At 39.8% G+C, this 17,682-nt stretch overlaps 1 protein-coding gene across 1 annotated transcript in view; it reads left to right on the forward strand.

The window, feature by feature from the left end:
* The window catches only part of PIK3C2B (phosphatidylinositol-4-phosphate 3-kinase catalytic subunit type 2 beta), a 1,063,900-nt gene that overhangs the window by 242,794 nt on the left and 803,424 nt on the right, over positions 1-17,682 (forward strand). The gene's annotated exons all lie outside the window — the stretch shown is intronic.

The following is a 17,682-nucleotide window of genomic DNA, read 5'->3' on the forward strand; positions in this document are numbered from 1 at the left end:
TATGTTGATTGAGTCCCCTCACCCCCATTGGCAGTGCCTGTGGTCATATATATCATTCTTATGTGCTGTATCATATCTATAGATCTATATCTGTGTGTATGTATATATATATATATATATATATATATATATATATATATATATATATATGTATATATATATATATATATATATATATATATATATATATATATATATATGTATATATATATATATATGTAATACAGAGAGGAAGAGGTATGTATCTATTTAGTTATTGACATATATATATATATATATATATATATATATATATATATATATATACATACACACACGCACACACATACATCTACATGTATAGATACACGTCCTGTAATGTTGAATCGCATTGTTGGATGCTATGTTTTTGGAAACATCAGGGTTATATATATCTGTGGTGGCTTATTGGTAAATCACATTGGCTATGGTGTGCAGGCTCTTGGGTTCAAGCCTTGTAGAGGCTGTTTATTTTGTTGCTGGCCAGAACGAGGCCCTTGAATATGGAGTGACTGAAGCACTTTTACGCAGTTGTCAGCAGGTTTGCGTGATGGTAAGCACTACTAACTTCCGGTGACATCCGCTTAGACATGGTTAGCCTCAATATTGCTTACTCTGTGTAAGCACTGCTTACTAGTGCTTATTTATCCTTACTACTGTTATATTTTAGACAGTAATAGTCTAATGGTTCTTGGGGAGGTGGTGAATTTGGCAAATGTATGGGGTTATCATTCATTATACAGCTTACTACTCCAGTTCACAAATATATGTTATTTATTAGATTCTCAGCTAGAGCGTCTTCTGTGTGGAGGCATGCGTGAATGGGCGTGCCTTCGTTGAAGGTTGTGTGTCAGGGCTGGTAACTCAGCACGTAAAAATCCACTACCAAACATTAGCGGACTGGAGTTCCGCTGTGGCGACCTAACCGGGATAAGCCGAAAGACACAACAATTATATTATACAACTAAATATATTGATCATAACAGTGATTTGAAATGGAATGTACTGCAGTGGGACTCAAACTGGGATTGACTACTCATGAGGTGAATGCTCTGCCCACTACCGTATTGCTGTACTGCTTCATTTGCATATATCTTGCTTTTTATGCTCTTTTTGCTATTTAAGCTACATTAACCATAGCTAAGCGATGGGCAAACCCGCGCACCTATGGTTAAACTTCATCCGTTTCATTAACAGTATGTGTCTTTTTTATTTTTTTTATTCACGATTGCTCTTATACATTTGGGGGGATGTTGCTGCGGGTATGATTACATCTATGGGCAGTCTCGCTCATTGTTTACTACTTTTCTGCAGTCCTTCATCGCAGGGGCATGTATATTCTGAGAGCTCTGCTCTCAGACATGCCCCCTGCACTCGTGTAAGCCTAGGAGTTCGGGCAGCATGCCTTCATTACTATGCATGGCACGCTGCCATCCTGCTCCTAAATGGGTGCTTGCATGCAGAACTACGCTTGCACGGAAGATTAGTGAATCCGGGGGATTATTTTGAGACTCATTTTAAAGATAAGCTAATATGCAGTATTTAATAGTATCTGCAGATATTAAAATAGTTTTACTGGTGAAGAAAAAGGTGCAGTTAATGCTTTTCATTTTCTTAGTGGATACCAAGGTATACTTTTGAACATTTGATTCCGTTTCCTGTTACAGCAACTTCATTTCCATCATTGATTCCTTTGGGGGAGGGGAGGTTTATGTCCAGCCTATCAATGAAGCATCCTTAGTGTGACATTTGAAACCACATAGAAACGGTCATGTTTCAGTGCAGCCAGACAATATTGTTTCAGAGGTCTCCTTCATTATATCCATGACATTTTGTACTAAAATTGCCATTGTACTGGAGGTGTATTTTTCTATGCTGATTTTATTTTAAAGATATTTGTACACTAAGCCTGTCCTGTGTGATACATTCAATAAGACTTTGTGGAACATGCTTACCTGTTTCTTGCTCTTATTATTCTGGTGTAATATTGTTTTAATAACAAATGAGCTTGGAAATAGTTTTGATCCCCCCCTCCCCCAGCCACTGTTAATAGGAGCCCTCAGGGGCATTACCTTATTACACCAGTTGAGTACCATCATTAAATATTGAAAGAGAGCCTATGGGCTTGTAGATATTAAAGAAGCTGCCATTCCTAGTCTGAAGCATTATGTTATGGCTATTTTTTGTTAGAGAATTTCAAGAATTTTATGAGAAGAACTTGTAAACTAAAAGGAAGTTTTGGTCATCTGATGGCATTCCATGAATTTTAATGTACTTCTATTTTTGTTTTCCTTTTGGTGGGTGTGTATGTGAACAAAGTGTGATGTAAATGCACCGTTTTTTGTAAGCTATGGTGTTAGTTATACAGAGTTTAAGACCAGTTTTGTTGAATGTTCGTCCAGTGCATATGACAATATAATTCATGCAGTAGCTTGTAGGACTACACATACACCATGGAGGGCTTAGACCCAGCCTCTGTGTTTTTGTTGATGTCCTCAGCTGTAAAGAGGAACAGTACTCACTGATGTGTTTGACACTATGTCTAGCAACAGTCTGATACTTCAGGTAGCAAAGGGCTGACATTAAATATCCTTTTATGAATTACACTATATGAATTCATTTTTGTCTTTGTTTTGTGACAAACTGCGGTGAATCATAAATTCATGGCATGCAAAGGCTTCTTGGGGTACCCAGACTGTTTCCCTTACATTGTCTAATACCTTCATCAGAACCATCGTATATCTCAGTTTTTGCTTGTTGTTTATAACCCCCCATTCTTTGTTGTATTGCTGAGCTGGGATGGATGGGGTAGTGGTTATCACTACTCACAAATTAGAAAGAAGGGGAAATGGTCGTAAAGAAGAAGAGAAGTGAACAAATGATAGAGCATAGAAAGTGCCATGGCTTGGTAGAATTGCCATAGAATGTAAGTAGTATGAGTAGAGAAATGGAGCACTTGCAAGCACGGGAGCAGGGTGGGGGGGTAGACATTGTTATTATCACAGATAAATGTGCCACTGACAAGAAGAGATCACACATGTAGGTTCATGAGTGTAGGCTTTTGAGAGTGAGAGACCATGCAGAAATAATGAAGCAGTGCTCAACATAAAGGTGGGCATCAAATGTGAGGTCAGGTAACAGGAGGTTTACCTCCCCAGGTAGGGTGCAAGGGCATGGATAGGGTCAGAGCCTTGGAAAAGCAAGAGCATGTGTGGTGTCAGACCTTAGAGAGGATGATAAGTTCCTGGTTTGCTAGTTGCTCTTGTGGAAGAGGAAGCCTGCACATTACAATGGCCATAGTCAGTGGAGGATGTGGCTTTGGATGTTCCAAAAGGCTTGCACATTACAATGGCCATAGACAGGGGAGGATGTGGGCTTGGATGTTCCAAAAGGCTTGCACATTACAATGGCCATAGACAGGGGAGGATGTAGGCTTGGATGTTCCAAAAGGTTTGCACATTACAATAGCCATAGACAGAGAAGGATGTGGGCTTGGATGTTCCAAAAGGCTTGCACATTACAATTGCCATAGACAGGGGAGGATGTGGGGCTTGAATGTCCCAAAAGGCTTGTACTTTACAGTAGCCGTAGACTGGGAGGATGTGGGCTTGGATGGCCTAAAAGGCTTGTACATTACAATGGACATAGACTGGGAGAATGTGAGCTTGGATGTCCCAAGAGGCTTGCATATTGCAATGGTTATAGGCAGGAAGAATGTGGGCAGGATGTCCCAAGAGGCTTGCATATCTATCTATCTATCTATCTATCTATCTATCTATCTATCTATCTATCTATCTATCTATCTATCTATCTCTGTTTACCAGGAAAGTCCAACTGGGTAATACCTATTTTCAGCTGAGATCTTGGGAGAAAAATTTCAGTTGTTTACATTGCATTATACTTTCAGTAGTTACATTTCTAGTTACATTTATACATATAAAGTTGTTACATTTATAGATTTTACACATATATTATTTATTTATTTATTTCCAATTTGATGACCGGGGAGGTCCACTGGGCACAAAGAACCCGTTTTCAGTGGAGGCCCGGGGAGAAAAGCTCCAGTAATACATAGTACAAGCTCCATAATATGAAGTACAATACATAGTGGAAACAGAAACAAACTAAGCAAATTTTGCATACAGAATAGCAAAAACTAAACAAAAGTTAAACAGCAGCTTGGAGAAGGATGTAAAGCATATTTATATGTTTAGTGGTTGAGAACAGTAATACAAGGTTAAATTAATACAGAGGTTTAAATCATCTGAGAATGATATAGAAGTAGCATTAACATGGATGAGTTCTTTATGCATGAATATTAGCATGCGTTAAATTAATACAGAAGTTTAAATCCTCTGAGAGTGGTATAGAGGTAGCATTAGCATGAAGGCAGTACATAGGGTTAATCAGTAGTGTGTAAGGAAGAACAGACTTTGTGTGTTATAAAGTATTTATGTATTAAACACGTTAGGTAATTGGAGTACAATTGCATTTCCATTTTTGGGAGAGGTAAGAATGCAGCTGGGTTTTGAAGTGTTCAGAGTTCTCGGAAATTCTTAGAGATGGAGAATTCCATTTTTTTGGCTATGGAAAAGGATAGGAGAAGCTGACCAGTGGGACGGTTTGCTTTATAAACAGAAATTTGATTTTGGTGGGTAGATCTTAGAGTTCTGTTTGGGATGTATAATGTTAAGATGTTTGTTGGTGCTGGGCATATAGTTGGTTTGAAAATAAGCTTGTGAGCTTTATTTATTTATTTATTGCATTTGTTTACTGGGAAAGTCCACTGGGCCAGAAATTAGCCCATTTTCAGTGGAGGCCTGGGGAGAAAAGCTCCACATGTAATTACATAAAAATGAACAGATAATACAGAATATGTCAGGTAGAGGCAGTACATTAGATAAGTAAATAACAACATTCAATAATATGGTAAGAACTACACACAGTATTAATGGTATTAACATTATATAACTTGGTAATATCAGTAAAGAATTGTTAAAATCATGGTAGAAGTATAGAAATAGAAATTTTAGATGGTAGGTAAGATTGTTAGCTGAGAGAGGAGATTGTATTAAAGGGAAAAAGAAGGAGGCAGAAGGCTTAGAGCATGGATGGCGCTGGCTAAGTGTCAGCAGAAGGAGTTGTGATAGAGAGAAGGGAACAAAGCTTAGGTGTAGAGATAGGATGAGTAGGATTTAGGGAGGGGGCCAGGTAATGGGGTTGTAATTAGGGGTGCAAGTGCATATCCAATGTGATGAGAGGTGAAGTTTAATGGATTTTTTAAAAGCAGTGGAGCTACTGATAGTTCTTATTGAAGGAGGGAGATTATTCAAAAGCTTGGAGACGGTAAAAGAATACAGCATTTGACCAGCTGAGAGCTTAGGTTTATCAGTGTTTAATAGCATTTTCTTTTCTGACCTTCTGTGTAGATTAGGATGATAGATGGTCAAGATGTCAGTGAGGACTGGGCAGGTTGCCGGGAAGTAAATAAGTTTATGGGCAGTAGTTAGTTGTAGGTATGTGAGATAATGGGGGAATTCAAGCCAGTTAAGTTGTTGTGGTGTGGAACAATGGTGAGAGGAGAATTTAGCATTTGTAGCAAATTTGGCAACTTTGTTGTAGCATGAATTGAGTTTAGTTTTCAGGGAGAACTGAATATTGGTAAGGATGGGGGCACCATATTGGAGAGTAGGAAGCAGGAATGAGTGGGCAAGAGCTTTTTTTGCAGAGAAGCTGAGAAAGTAGTTGTGCCTATAGAGGGCACCTAGCTTTTGATGTTTTTTTTTTATGATGTCATGGATATGAAGGTCAAAAGTTAAATTATCATCAGTGATGACACCGAGCAGTTTGGTGCTATGAGCAACTTTAATAACAGTATTGTTTTGGGAATGAACTGAAAATTCAGACTTTTCAACTGGGCTAGATTTTTTTGGGGTAAATATTAAGAGTTTAGTTTTATTGGGGTTAAGAACAAGATGGTTCTGTGACATCCAGGATTCAATTGAGGTGAATGCCTTTTGGGTGAGCTGCTGTAGTGTAGAGGCAGATTTAAAAGAACAGATAATGGTAGAATCATCTGCATATTGGATTATAGTACTGTGGGTAAGAGTTGTATGAAAGTCATTGATGGATATACTAAATAAAAGGGGACCCAGTATGGAACCCTGGGGTACTCCTGTATTAGTGTTGGAGAAAGGTGAGGAGCAGCGCTGCCATTTAGTAGCTTGTTGCCTATTACTGAGAGAGTTGGAAAACCACTGAAGAGTGGAGGGAAAGTTGCCAAGGTTTGAGAGTTTAGTAAGCAGAGTGGAGTGGGAAACTGTGTCAAATGCCTTTGATGGATCGAGGAAGAGTGCGGAGACTATGGCTCCATCATCCCTGGCTCTATTAACTGTGTCCAGGAAAGAAATGAGGGCAGTGTTAGTGCTTTGTCCTGACCTAAAGCCATGTTGACTGGAGGAAAGGAGGTGGTCATGTGGCTAAGGAGTTGAGTGTGAATGCACTTCTCTAGCATTTTTGAGATGGGAGAGAGTGTGGCAATGGGCTGGAAGTTAGGAATATCAGAGTTATTGCCACCTTTGTGAAGTGGGAGTACATATGCCATTTTCCAGATATCAGGTGTACATGATTCCTGAATGGACCTGTTAAGGAGAATGCTGATGGGTTATGCAATAGAGGAGGCTGATGGTTGTAAGAATTCTGCTGGTAGGTCATCTGGGGGAATTGGTGCATGGTTTTAGTTTGTGAAGGAGCTTTTGTATGGTAGAGGTAGGTATGGGGGGCAGTGAGACTGTGGGTAATGTAGATGTTGTGGTATGTAGTATAGTGGGGTTTGGTTGGTCAGTGTCGATGAAATAAGAATTAGAGTGAGGCTAACTCATTGGGTGTTTTTTCTGGGTCAGGGCATGGATTATGGATGGTCCCAGGATGGAGTAAGGAGTTGATTGCTCCCCCAAATTTTTTGGGGTTATGATTGTTGGTTTTGGAGGCTTTGGTAGTAATCTTTTTTGTTTTTGAGTACTGATCATTTGGCCTGATTCCGAAGTTGTGTATATTGCATGAGGGTGGCAGGAGTTTTGTTTTTTAGCCAGGCTTTCCAGGTTTTATCCCTAGAGGACATAATTTGCTTTGTTGATTTAATGAGCCAGTTGACATGTTTTGTCTTGACTCTTTTTAGCCAGAGAGGGGCAAGATTTTTGTAGGATAGTCAGAAATGTAGTATTGACAAATTCTGCGGCTTCATTAAGAGGGAGAGATTTTAGTGGATTCCAGTTAGTATTTTGCAAAGTATCATTAAAAGTATTTGGGGAGAATTGAGACAAGTTCCGGGTGTATCTATATTGGTGTTTGTTGGGTAGAGGGATGGGCTTACATATTATGAACGCTGGAGAGTGGTCACTTATACTGTCTGCAAGAGTACCTGAGGTGAAAATGTTATCAGGGTCAGAAACAATGATCCAATCCAAGATTGAACCTTTCCTATTCTTAATGTCAAGTCTGGTGATATCAGAAATAAGCTGGGTATAGATGTGAAGGTTGATCTCTGAGTGATTTTTATTGGACATGTCTAACCAGTTAATATTTACATCGCCTAGGATTAGTCAGAGGTAGAAGTTGCTAAAGAAAAAGCCCACTTGCGACTTAGTGGATTGTCATGCAGCAGTTATGTGTATGACTTTTTTGCCATGCTACAATGGTTACAAGCAGGGAGGATGTGGGCTTTTGGATATCCAAAGCTGGTAATGGTAGCCCTCAAAGGCAAGAGTTTGGAAGCATACACATGTCAGTGGGGGGAATAGAAGGTCCCTGTGGTGACGATGGTGCTTTTGTCGGTCACCAGTGGGTGTGGTTAGTGGGTTAAGCAGAAAATTCCTGATGCTTGCCTTACAGATGACCTCTGTAATCAACTCCCAACTCACAAGGAATTAATAGGATTGGAATGGCTCTCATTCTGTGAGGTAAAAATGCATCAACAGATTGCAAGGAGAGCTGATGTTTGGCAGACAGAGGGACTCCCAATGAAAGCAGATGAGGTAGGGGACTCAAGGAGAGAATAACGAAGTGGGTAGAAGGAACATAGTTGTAGTCATGGGAGCTGGACTGTATGAGAAGACTGTGAGGGTTTAATCACCAGGGTAGGCAGGTTAGGAGTTCACTGACGATTGTTACCATAAAGGGTTCAGCTATCTGCTCGAGGACTGTACTGTAAGTGATAGTGTTCCAGATGGGTTTCCAGCCAAGGTGCCTAGGGGTGTGTGTGTGTGTGTGTGTGTGGGGGTGGGGGCTATGATATGCCTAAGTAAAAGTGCCATTAGCCAACAGTGATCATACCAGAGTGAGTGGTTTGTATAATGGGAAGAGAAAGAACATAGGGACAAGATAAGTCTGTGGTCAGAACTAATATTGAATATTGTAGTGCTGCTTGTATTTATAACCTTTCCTACATAATTTGGTTGGAAAAATATTTTACAGAAAAGGTAAGTAAAGCTAGTACTTTAAAATACAAGAATAGGTTTGTTACAGTTGTCCTTTTATTCTAGGTTTGTTACAGTTGTCCTTTTATTCTATAACATATAGGCTGATTTGCAGAGATCTTATTCTAGTGTACAAGAGTATGAATAGTACGAACATGTTAGCCACTCTTGGTTTGGAGAAGTGTTTACATAAGTTTGACACTATGAATAATGCATATTCTGTTAATACTAAACCACTGTGGTGCAGCGGTTAGCATTGTCACCTCACAGCAAGAGGTTTTCTGGTTCAGTCCTCTGCTGGAGTGCTTTCTGTGTGGAGTTTGCATGTCCTCTCTGTGGTCACATGGTTTTGCTCCAGGTGCTCTGGTTTCCTCCTACACTCCAAGGACATGCAGTACGTGGATTGGACACTCTAAACTGGCCATAGGTGCACGTGAGTAGTATAGATGAAGTACAGTGGCAGGCCTAGCCACCTGGCAGTGTAAACCTTGGCTTGAGATGATTGTCACTGTTGAACTGACACCCTGATCCCATGTGTAAAATGGGAAAAAGGGGTTGAGGATGGATGGATGGAATACTAAATGTTTCAGTTTAGAGCAGGTAAATTGTAAAATGCCTTACCTGTTGGGATAAGAAAAGCTTCTAGTTTGAGTAGTTTTAAAGATAATAGTGATAAATGGTTTGGCGAAGTTTATTCAGTATTTTGATAGATGGCAGGCTCATTTAAGGATATTATTGAGACCCTGAGCTTGATGTGATTGAATACTGAATATTGATGGTGTAGGATTTTGGGAAGTGAGCTTTGGAGAGCTGAGGAGATAGTCAGATGGAGGTAGGGACAAATGGAAGGAGAAAACTTATGGAAATAGGTCAGATATGCAGTATTCAGGGCTGTGGGTATGGTATTAAGAAAAAGCCAACTAGGCAAAATAGTAGGTGGCTAATATGGCATACTAGAGTTAGAAGGAAGGAGGTGGGCAAGGTACAGAACAGTAAGGTAAGCAGATGAGTAATAAAGAAGGTGATGGCAACAAAGGTATAAGCTGAAAGGGAGTTAATAGAGGGCACTAAGAGGAGGAACAAAAGTTCCTTTAGATTTGTAACGGAAAGAAATCATGAAGGGACAGATATGGCCTTGGTGATTAAGGATGGGAGTACAATCATAGAAGGCTGTGAAAAGCATAGTCTGTGATTGAGTACTCCGCTTCAGTCTTCACAAAGGAAAAAAGAGAAGGATGTAAAGCTGAGAGCCAGTTACAGCTGAGCAAGGACAGCAGTGGACAAGTACCTCGGAAAAGGTGGAGCAAGTGACGTGGAAATGGATACCCCAGGACAAGGTAAAACATAGGGACCAGATGGGCTACCTGCCAGATTCCTTGGGACTCTGATCATTGTGGTGGGAGATTACCTGAATAAAGATCACTGGTCACTGCAGAAGGACCTGAAGACTAGAAGACAACTGTGGTGCTTTTGTGTAGGGTTAGTAAGAAGTACCCATGAACCTGCAAAACTTGTACCCCCTAACATTCATAGGAAAAGCTGTGTACAAAATCTTTTCTCTAGTTCAAAATCACAAGCAAGTGAACAGAAGAAAACTTTTGCAAAAACAATAAACTGAATGCATCAAGAAAAAACTGTGCACATTTTATGCAATAAATTTACAAATTATTGTGACACAAAGGATATGGAACTTTTTTGATATTACATAAGTGTTATGTAAATATTCTGATCCAGTCATTGATAGAAATTTAAAGGAAAAGATGGATGCTTTACTGCAGGTCAGTAGCCTCAAGGACAACTACTGTGTTTATGACCAGCAGCAGCTCTGAGTTGAACATGATCTAGGTTTGTGACATTATTATCAGAGAACTTGTAAAGGGAGTACCAGAGATGTAATCTATACAAACTTCATTAATACCTTCATAGACAGCAGCTACGAAAAGTAGAGATGTGTTTAAGATCAGGAGCAGGGATTTTAAGTGCTACAGTGTTGAACTGAATGAAACAGAAGGTAGTAGTTGGAGAAACAATGAAAATAAATGAGGAGAATGACTGTCTACTGGGTTCAGAAATGATCCAGTAGTTTCAACGGGTTCATTTTAGACAAATCTGAAGGAATAAGAAAAGCAAGAAATCAGCATCTTCACTTGACAAAAGTGTGGCAGTGGAGACTTGAGGAAGAGTCTGTAGAGAAACTGAGAGGCTGGCCTACTGGGCTGAAAGAAATCAGTTGAGGTTTAGTGCAGACAGATGCAAAGCATTACACCTGGGTTACAGCAACCCTCATATGAATGATCTTTTGGGGAGTGGAACAGATCGCAACATAGCAGGAAATAAAAATGTTAGGTGTTGGACTGCACTTTGACTGGACAATCCAGGACAGAATGAGGGTATTTGCAGTATCAAACAGAATGTTTGGGTAGACTGAAGGAACAAAGCTGTAATGTTCACACTGTACCAGGCCCTGGTCAGGTTGCACCCTGAATACTGTGTGCACTTCTCAAAGCAGTACAAGGAGAGGGGCAAGAAGTGTTCTAAGGAGTCTAGAAGAAAGCCCCCAGAAGGGTGTGAGACATGGGGGGGTATGACTAGGCAGCAGAGGAGGTAGAACTGTTTTTTCACTAAAGACCAGGAGAGGTAAAGGTATACCATCATGTCTGCATGACATCTTATCGAGGAGATTTGAAGGAGGCATTCTGTTCAAGAGGTACAAAGAGGGTGGAGGGGCACAGGAATCATAATGTGTGGACCAACTGCTCCCTGGATCTGGGAAAGGACCTTTCTCACTGAGATGGTTCTGAAACCATCTAACAGACTTATCTGGTGGTGGAGAAGGAAGCTATGAATTCACTAAAAAACGTTTGGGATTAATGCAAAAGAGCAAGGGGTGAAACAGATGGATCAGCAGTACAATGTTTAAAACACTTAAAAGGGCAAAAAAAAAATGAAAATTACTATATCATTCTGCTGTCATACAAAAGTGTTCTAATGAATGTTTAACAATTGGTTAATGGACATTTTCTTTCTTGAGCCCTCTGCAAATGGACAGTGTTCCAATGTGTATAATTTTAGCAGCAACTTAAAGTAATCTGGGGCTAGGATTTCTACGCCTATTGACACCTAGCAGCATCATTGCAGAATTTCCTAAAGGGAATATTTCACAATTTGCTTCTGGGATAATTTTTCAGGAAAAAGCTATACTTTATCAAGGTTATAGTTCCTAAAGTAGACCCACTAAAGGATATGTTAGAAATGTTGACCTAAAGTCCTGAAATCTTGAAATCTGACAGTTAAAAAGGACACTCACAAGATTAAATACAAGTTGATGTTGTCTTTCGGCTTTTCCCAGTTAGGGGTCACCACAGCGGAACTCCGGTCCGCTAATAATTGGCAGTAGATTTTGACGAATGCCGAGGTGCCAGCTCGACGTTCAACCTTCAATGAAGGCATGCCCATATATGCATATCTTTTGAACTCCCACCCAACCGCGGGGAGGACATACAGACTCCACACAGAAGGCACTCCCCGCACTCCAGCCAAGAATCGAACGGGAGAGCCTCTAGCTGAGAGGCAACAATGCTGCCGCTGCACCACCGCAGATTATTAAATACAAGTTGATAATGTTGCTAATGTCAGTAGTTTTGAGATCGCTTTCTGGAATGCTCAGTTTAGATTCCAATTTCATAACTATTGCTATGGTGGTATAGTGTACTGATGGCTTTGAAATGGGTATGAAAAATTGCCTTTTTGGATGCAGCCGCATCATTGGGTTACTGAAATCACAGGCAGAAAACAGCCATTTGATAACATTGTTGTGGAAAAATGTAAAATTAGAAGCCTCCACTAAAGGCATTACAGCACATGGGTCAGGATGCGGTCAAGGAGTAAAGGGTGTGTGTCTCTTTAGAAGGTTAGGCGAAGCATCCATAAGTTCTAAGTAATCTTTTGTATGGAGAGGTCTGTACTGATAAAGTTCATCTAAGGATGTTAATGATGAATTTTTTTTTTTTTTGCTTTAGGGAATTAGTGTTAAAATAAGGATAACCACAATTTCTTTGCCTGGGCACTAGTTGAACGGGCTTCCAGCTGTGCTCAGAATGAAAGACATTTAATGCAGCAGCCATCCCTGGTGCCATTAACTATTGGTCACAAAGTGGGGTGATTCATTCAAGTGGCTGGTTAGTGACTTATTTTTCTTTAGTTATAAAGATTCTGTACTTGTGGTGACAGTAGTGGATGGTTTTATAATGTCGGCGATCAGAAACCAGTAGACTAGGAAAGCTAATAGCAGATTATTATTTTTTATTTATTTTTATTTATCATTTGTTGACCGGGAAAGTCTGACTAGGTTTCACAGAGCCTGTTTTCAGCGAAGGCCCGGGGAGAAATGCTCCAGATTATGGAAGAGTTTGTACTGGGGTAGTCATTTAGTGTGGAACTTGGGTGGTTTGTGACACAAAAAGTGCTGAAGAAGGAGATGCAGATAAAGCTTTAGGGGTCATTGACAGCCTAACAGATGATACAGGGCATGAGTCATTCTATAATGCTTTCATCTTTGTTTCTGCAGCCCATGTAGGGCCAGATCTCAAAAGATTTCCTCTTAGAGTATGTCAACTTATTCTAGTAGAAGTCCTATGTATAAAGCGGGCTTACACCAGAGTAAGTCACTTACACTGAGACCAGGTCTTCTAGAATCTGGACCACAGTCCACTGAGCACAACTGGTCCACTGTTGTGTCCTTGTGCTTCCTGTGCAACTTACTGCTTGTACCTGCCGTTCATGAACCAGTAAGCACTATGCGTTATTGTGTGACAGGAACAGGCAAAATCCACCTGTTGCAACAGTTCACCTTCTGCTATAGTTTGAGAACACAGCTGTGCAGGTATGTAAACATCCGATACATACTTACAAAGTACTTCTAGTTTGTCCATTGAGGGTTTAAGTGGCATTCCATATCATGTGACTGTGCATCATTTTTTAACACACAATGTTGCTGACAAATGTTTGACATTCTTGAGTATGTGGCTTGAAGGTTGTTCTACAAAAAGGGATGTTGACTTATGTTGTTTTGGAAACAGTGTATGGAAAGTACCTACACTTGTGAAAGTCTTAAGAATGTTAAATATGTAGCAGACTGATATTTCCTCATTTTTTTAACAAGGCAGGCAGAAAGGCTGTAGTGTAGATATGCATCAGAAATAATTAACTAGTAAAGTCAAGCACATACATACATACATACATACACTTAAACACACTTATGTATGTGCATTTTAACACATCATAGGTGAGCACTGGTGATTGTACTGACGTGTAATTTATTGGGGCCTATTTAGTAAGAGATAATTGGATAAGAAGGTATTTTAGCTGTGAAAAGAAATAAAATTCTGTGTGTGAGTGTAACCTGTGTCCTTGCTGGACAGAGGCATCGGGTGTTGACTTGTCGGAACATGGGCTAGGTTCTTGTCTAGGCTTGTAAGGGCCTCAGGGCCAATAGCCTAGTAACTTCCTATGATAGATACCCAAATACGTGTGTGTGTGTGGGGTGGGTGTATGATTATATCAACATTTGTTAGCAGATACATTAATCAACATCATCAGTTATACTCTACTGCAGATACAACCAATCAAAAAAAAAAACAAATAGTAAGTGAACATGCAAATACAAAATGAATCTCTAAGAAGACTCTGTATACAGTTGTTAAACTACCACTAAGTGCAAATGTGACATACCCTCTGGTAATGAACATGTCAATTAACTTATTGATCTCCAGCATAAATTGGTCATCCTCTGAAACTGTTCTAGACACCTGACCCTTGACAAGACTTTTTTATGGAAAGGGTGGTTACTAGAACAATGCAAATATATATTAGAAAATGTAACCTTTCTAAATAATTTGGAGTTAAATTTATGATGCTGGAAATCTTTTAGCAATGTTACATCTAGGTAGTTAATGCTTTCCACAGAGTATGTGTAGGTAAATTTCAAGAAATCAGTAGTAGAATTAAGGTATGTAATGAAATTCTCTGAGTTACACTCCCTTTCCATATTACAAATATATAGTCTAGAAAACATAAAAATGTGACTGTGTGACAGTTGTATTCTGATCTAAGAAGCTGATGTTGCTCCCAATACCATAGTATTAAATTGACATATTGGGGGCACATGCTGCCCCCATTGCAGTACCTACTGTCTGCTTGAAATAGTTCCCCTCAAAGTATAAGAAATTAAGAAGCACTGTTTCCATTAATTCTACCAGTATATTAATGTCCCTGTCCTCAAGAGTTTTAATCGTAAGGCAGGCTTCATTAAACCATTCCAAATCAGTACTGTGGGGGATAGAGGAAAATAAGTATACTGTAGTGATAGCAACTGAAAGCCATTCATCGTGATAAAAGTCCCACGAATCTCTAAGATTATATGGGTAACTTTTTAAAAAAAATGTTTTAAAAGTGCCATCAATGTAGATAGATAGCGTATGTGTCTTTGATCCAGCTACTGCCACTATTGATCACATGTGGAGGATCACTAATGCCCTTAAATGACTGGAATTAATGGACGGTCAGCCTTTAAAAACGTGTACAACTTGTATTCTATCTTACCCTGCTCAACTAAATCCTTTAAGTATAAATCACACTTATTAATAAGAAATATTAATCTCATTCCTAGAAACTCTTATGTATTGCAACTCATTGTTAAGTATGTTATACATTCTAGCTGTGTAATCAATACCATAGTTGAAGTCAACCATAAGAATGTTAAGAGATTCCAGTAAGTTTAGGTAGGAAGTGTGGTTTTCCAGACTCATGTTAGGGCATCTGTAGCTAGCAAGGATATGGTAGGGGGTAGCAACTATGGTTAGTTGGGTTTGAAGCAACTCAAGCGACAGGGTCATAACCCAGAGACTGCCCATGCTATGGAATAGACTTCCCATACATGTCAAACAGAGCACCTCACTGGCCCTCTTCAAGAGAAATCTTGATGAGTGGATGGGAAATAGGAAATTCACAACGGGAATCACTCCAGTAGCTCTACTCGACAAAGGCATTGGGAACTAAGGTCGGGTGGCACGATGCCAGGGTAATCCTATGGGCTAGGCTTGTAAAGGCTCCAGGGCCATTAGCCTAGTACACACCTATGAACCTATGATGTTGTTGCACCATTCTAGCAGTGTACTTGTCCTTTATGAACACTGAGGCACCTCTTCCCTTTGTTTTATCCTGAGCTGAGAGGGATTGAAATGTATGAAAGGCATTGTAACCTTTGATAGCCAGGAGTGCTTTCTCTAGTTCTGAATCATGTTTCTGTGACTGCAAATATGCCTTTGTTGTCCAAGGTGAGGAGTGCTTCCAGAGCATGCATTTTTTTTATTTAAACTCCTAGCATTGAGCAGCAATACCTTTAGGTAGTTGTGAGTGATTTTTGTTATGTTGGGGGATTTAACAACTTGGCATGGCCTAGAAAAGGTGCTATGGAGATGGATGAAGTTTTTGCTAGTATCCAGAAGCCAAGTGGTGACAAGTGCAAACCTTCACTGGCAAAGCATCGTGGTTTATCGATCATGTCTCCCCATTCTGACAGATATTGGATCCCCTTGTTGTGACATCAGAAACTAAGCCAATTGTTGAAGTCAATAATTTTTTCCTGGTACTGTGGCATCATCATTGGTGAGGGTAGAATGCTACTCAAGGCTAGATTCATACTTGTCTGGGGCACATATTCAGAGAGCTCCATCATGTCTGTCTTCATATAGTCCAGTGAGGTATGTCTTAGGTTGTTTATGCCCAGATGGACCATAACAGTGTCATACTGGTACTTGTTTATTAAAGACCTAAGTGCATGTGTGATCTGGCAGATCCTGGCTCCAGACAAACCGCTCACTGTGATTTTATACTTTAGCCTAGTAAGGGGGACATCAGTATGTCTTACAATTGAATCCCCAATAACTAGAATGTTTTACTGTGTGATGTATTGCCTTATGGGCTTGGAAGCAGAACTACTATGATTTTCAGAGTTATGTGCTTTATGAGGTGCTGTCTTTTTGAATGTGTGCAGGGCCACTGAGAGAGGCTTTTAGGAGGTCTTGGAGGTTTGGGTAGATTACAAGTGAGTATCTCTGCATATGTGGGGTCTATGTGTTTGTGCCTTATTGTTAGTAGTGAGTGTTTTTGGGTGTAACACTAACAATCTGGTTTCCATTTTTTGTCTATGTATGCGACAGCTTTGCCTCCAATAACATTGTGTATTTACATCTGTCTCACACTGTGTTTGTCTGTTCTAAAACTAAATGGTTGTGAGTGAACATGAGGCAGTTACTACACTGCCTCAAGCTACCCACATCCACCAGAGCAGACCAGTAACAGAGATGACAGGGAAGAGCCTATCCATTATACCAGATCCTTAGTTGATGGGAAGGAGAAGGGGAGAGTCACTTAAAGGTCTAAGTGAAGGTATTTAGTAGTATACTATTGCAGATCTGCGGTGATGCTAATCTGCACAAACTGGCAGCTCTTTGAGCAGCTGTGAACAGTGGGAGACTATGGAGAGCATTTCCTATAGAGGATTTTAAACTGAAAAAGTTTGCTTATATACAAGGCATGGGTAATTGCATTTGTGTGATGCACAAATGCTAGGCTTTTATACCAATGGGATGAAAGGCACACAATAAGCCTTCCACCAGCAATTCCCAACAAGGATGGATTGAATCAGCCCTCTGCTCCCACCAGAGTGAAAAAAACATTCTTAATGTAAAACAAATTGGTTTTGAGTTCAAATGCTTTACAACAAAATGCAGAATTTCAACAGTATCAGAGTAATTGGAAATATGTTCACGAACCCTGAGAAATGTTCATAAATACAGAAAAAGTATGCAAACATAGGAGAATTTCTACAAACACAGACAAACTTTGCAAAATTTTGAAATATTTTGGCAAACTCTGAACAGCTTTTGCAGTGTCAGAGGAGGTTAGGGAATATCAGAATACTGTTAAAACAACCTAAGAGCAGTACAGCAACAAACAGATGGCGTTTCGTTAATAAGTGCAGGCTGAGAAACAATAATAAATTCAACTAAGTCAATAAATGCAGCACAGAAGTGTTAAATAGCACTGAGACATTTGGGGATTATGACTGTTAAGTAAATGGGCAACTGGTCAAAACAAGTGATTTTCAAGCCAGCAGTTGCGAATGTCT

The sequence above is a fragment of the Protopterus annectens genome, chromosome 7.part0, assembly GCF_019279795.1.
Source record: "Protopterus annectens isolate FY-2018-M chromosome 7.part0, PAN1.0, whole genome shotgun sequence".
NCBI lineage: Eukaryota > Metazoa > Chordata > Ceratodontiformes > Protopteridae > Protopterus > Protopterus annectens.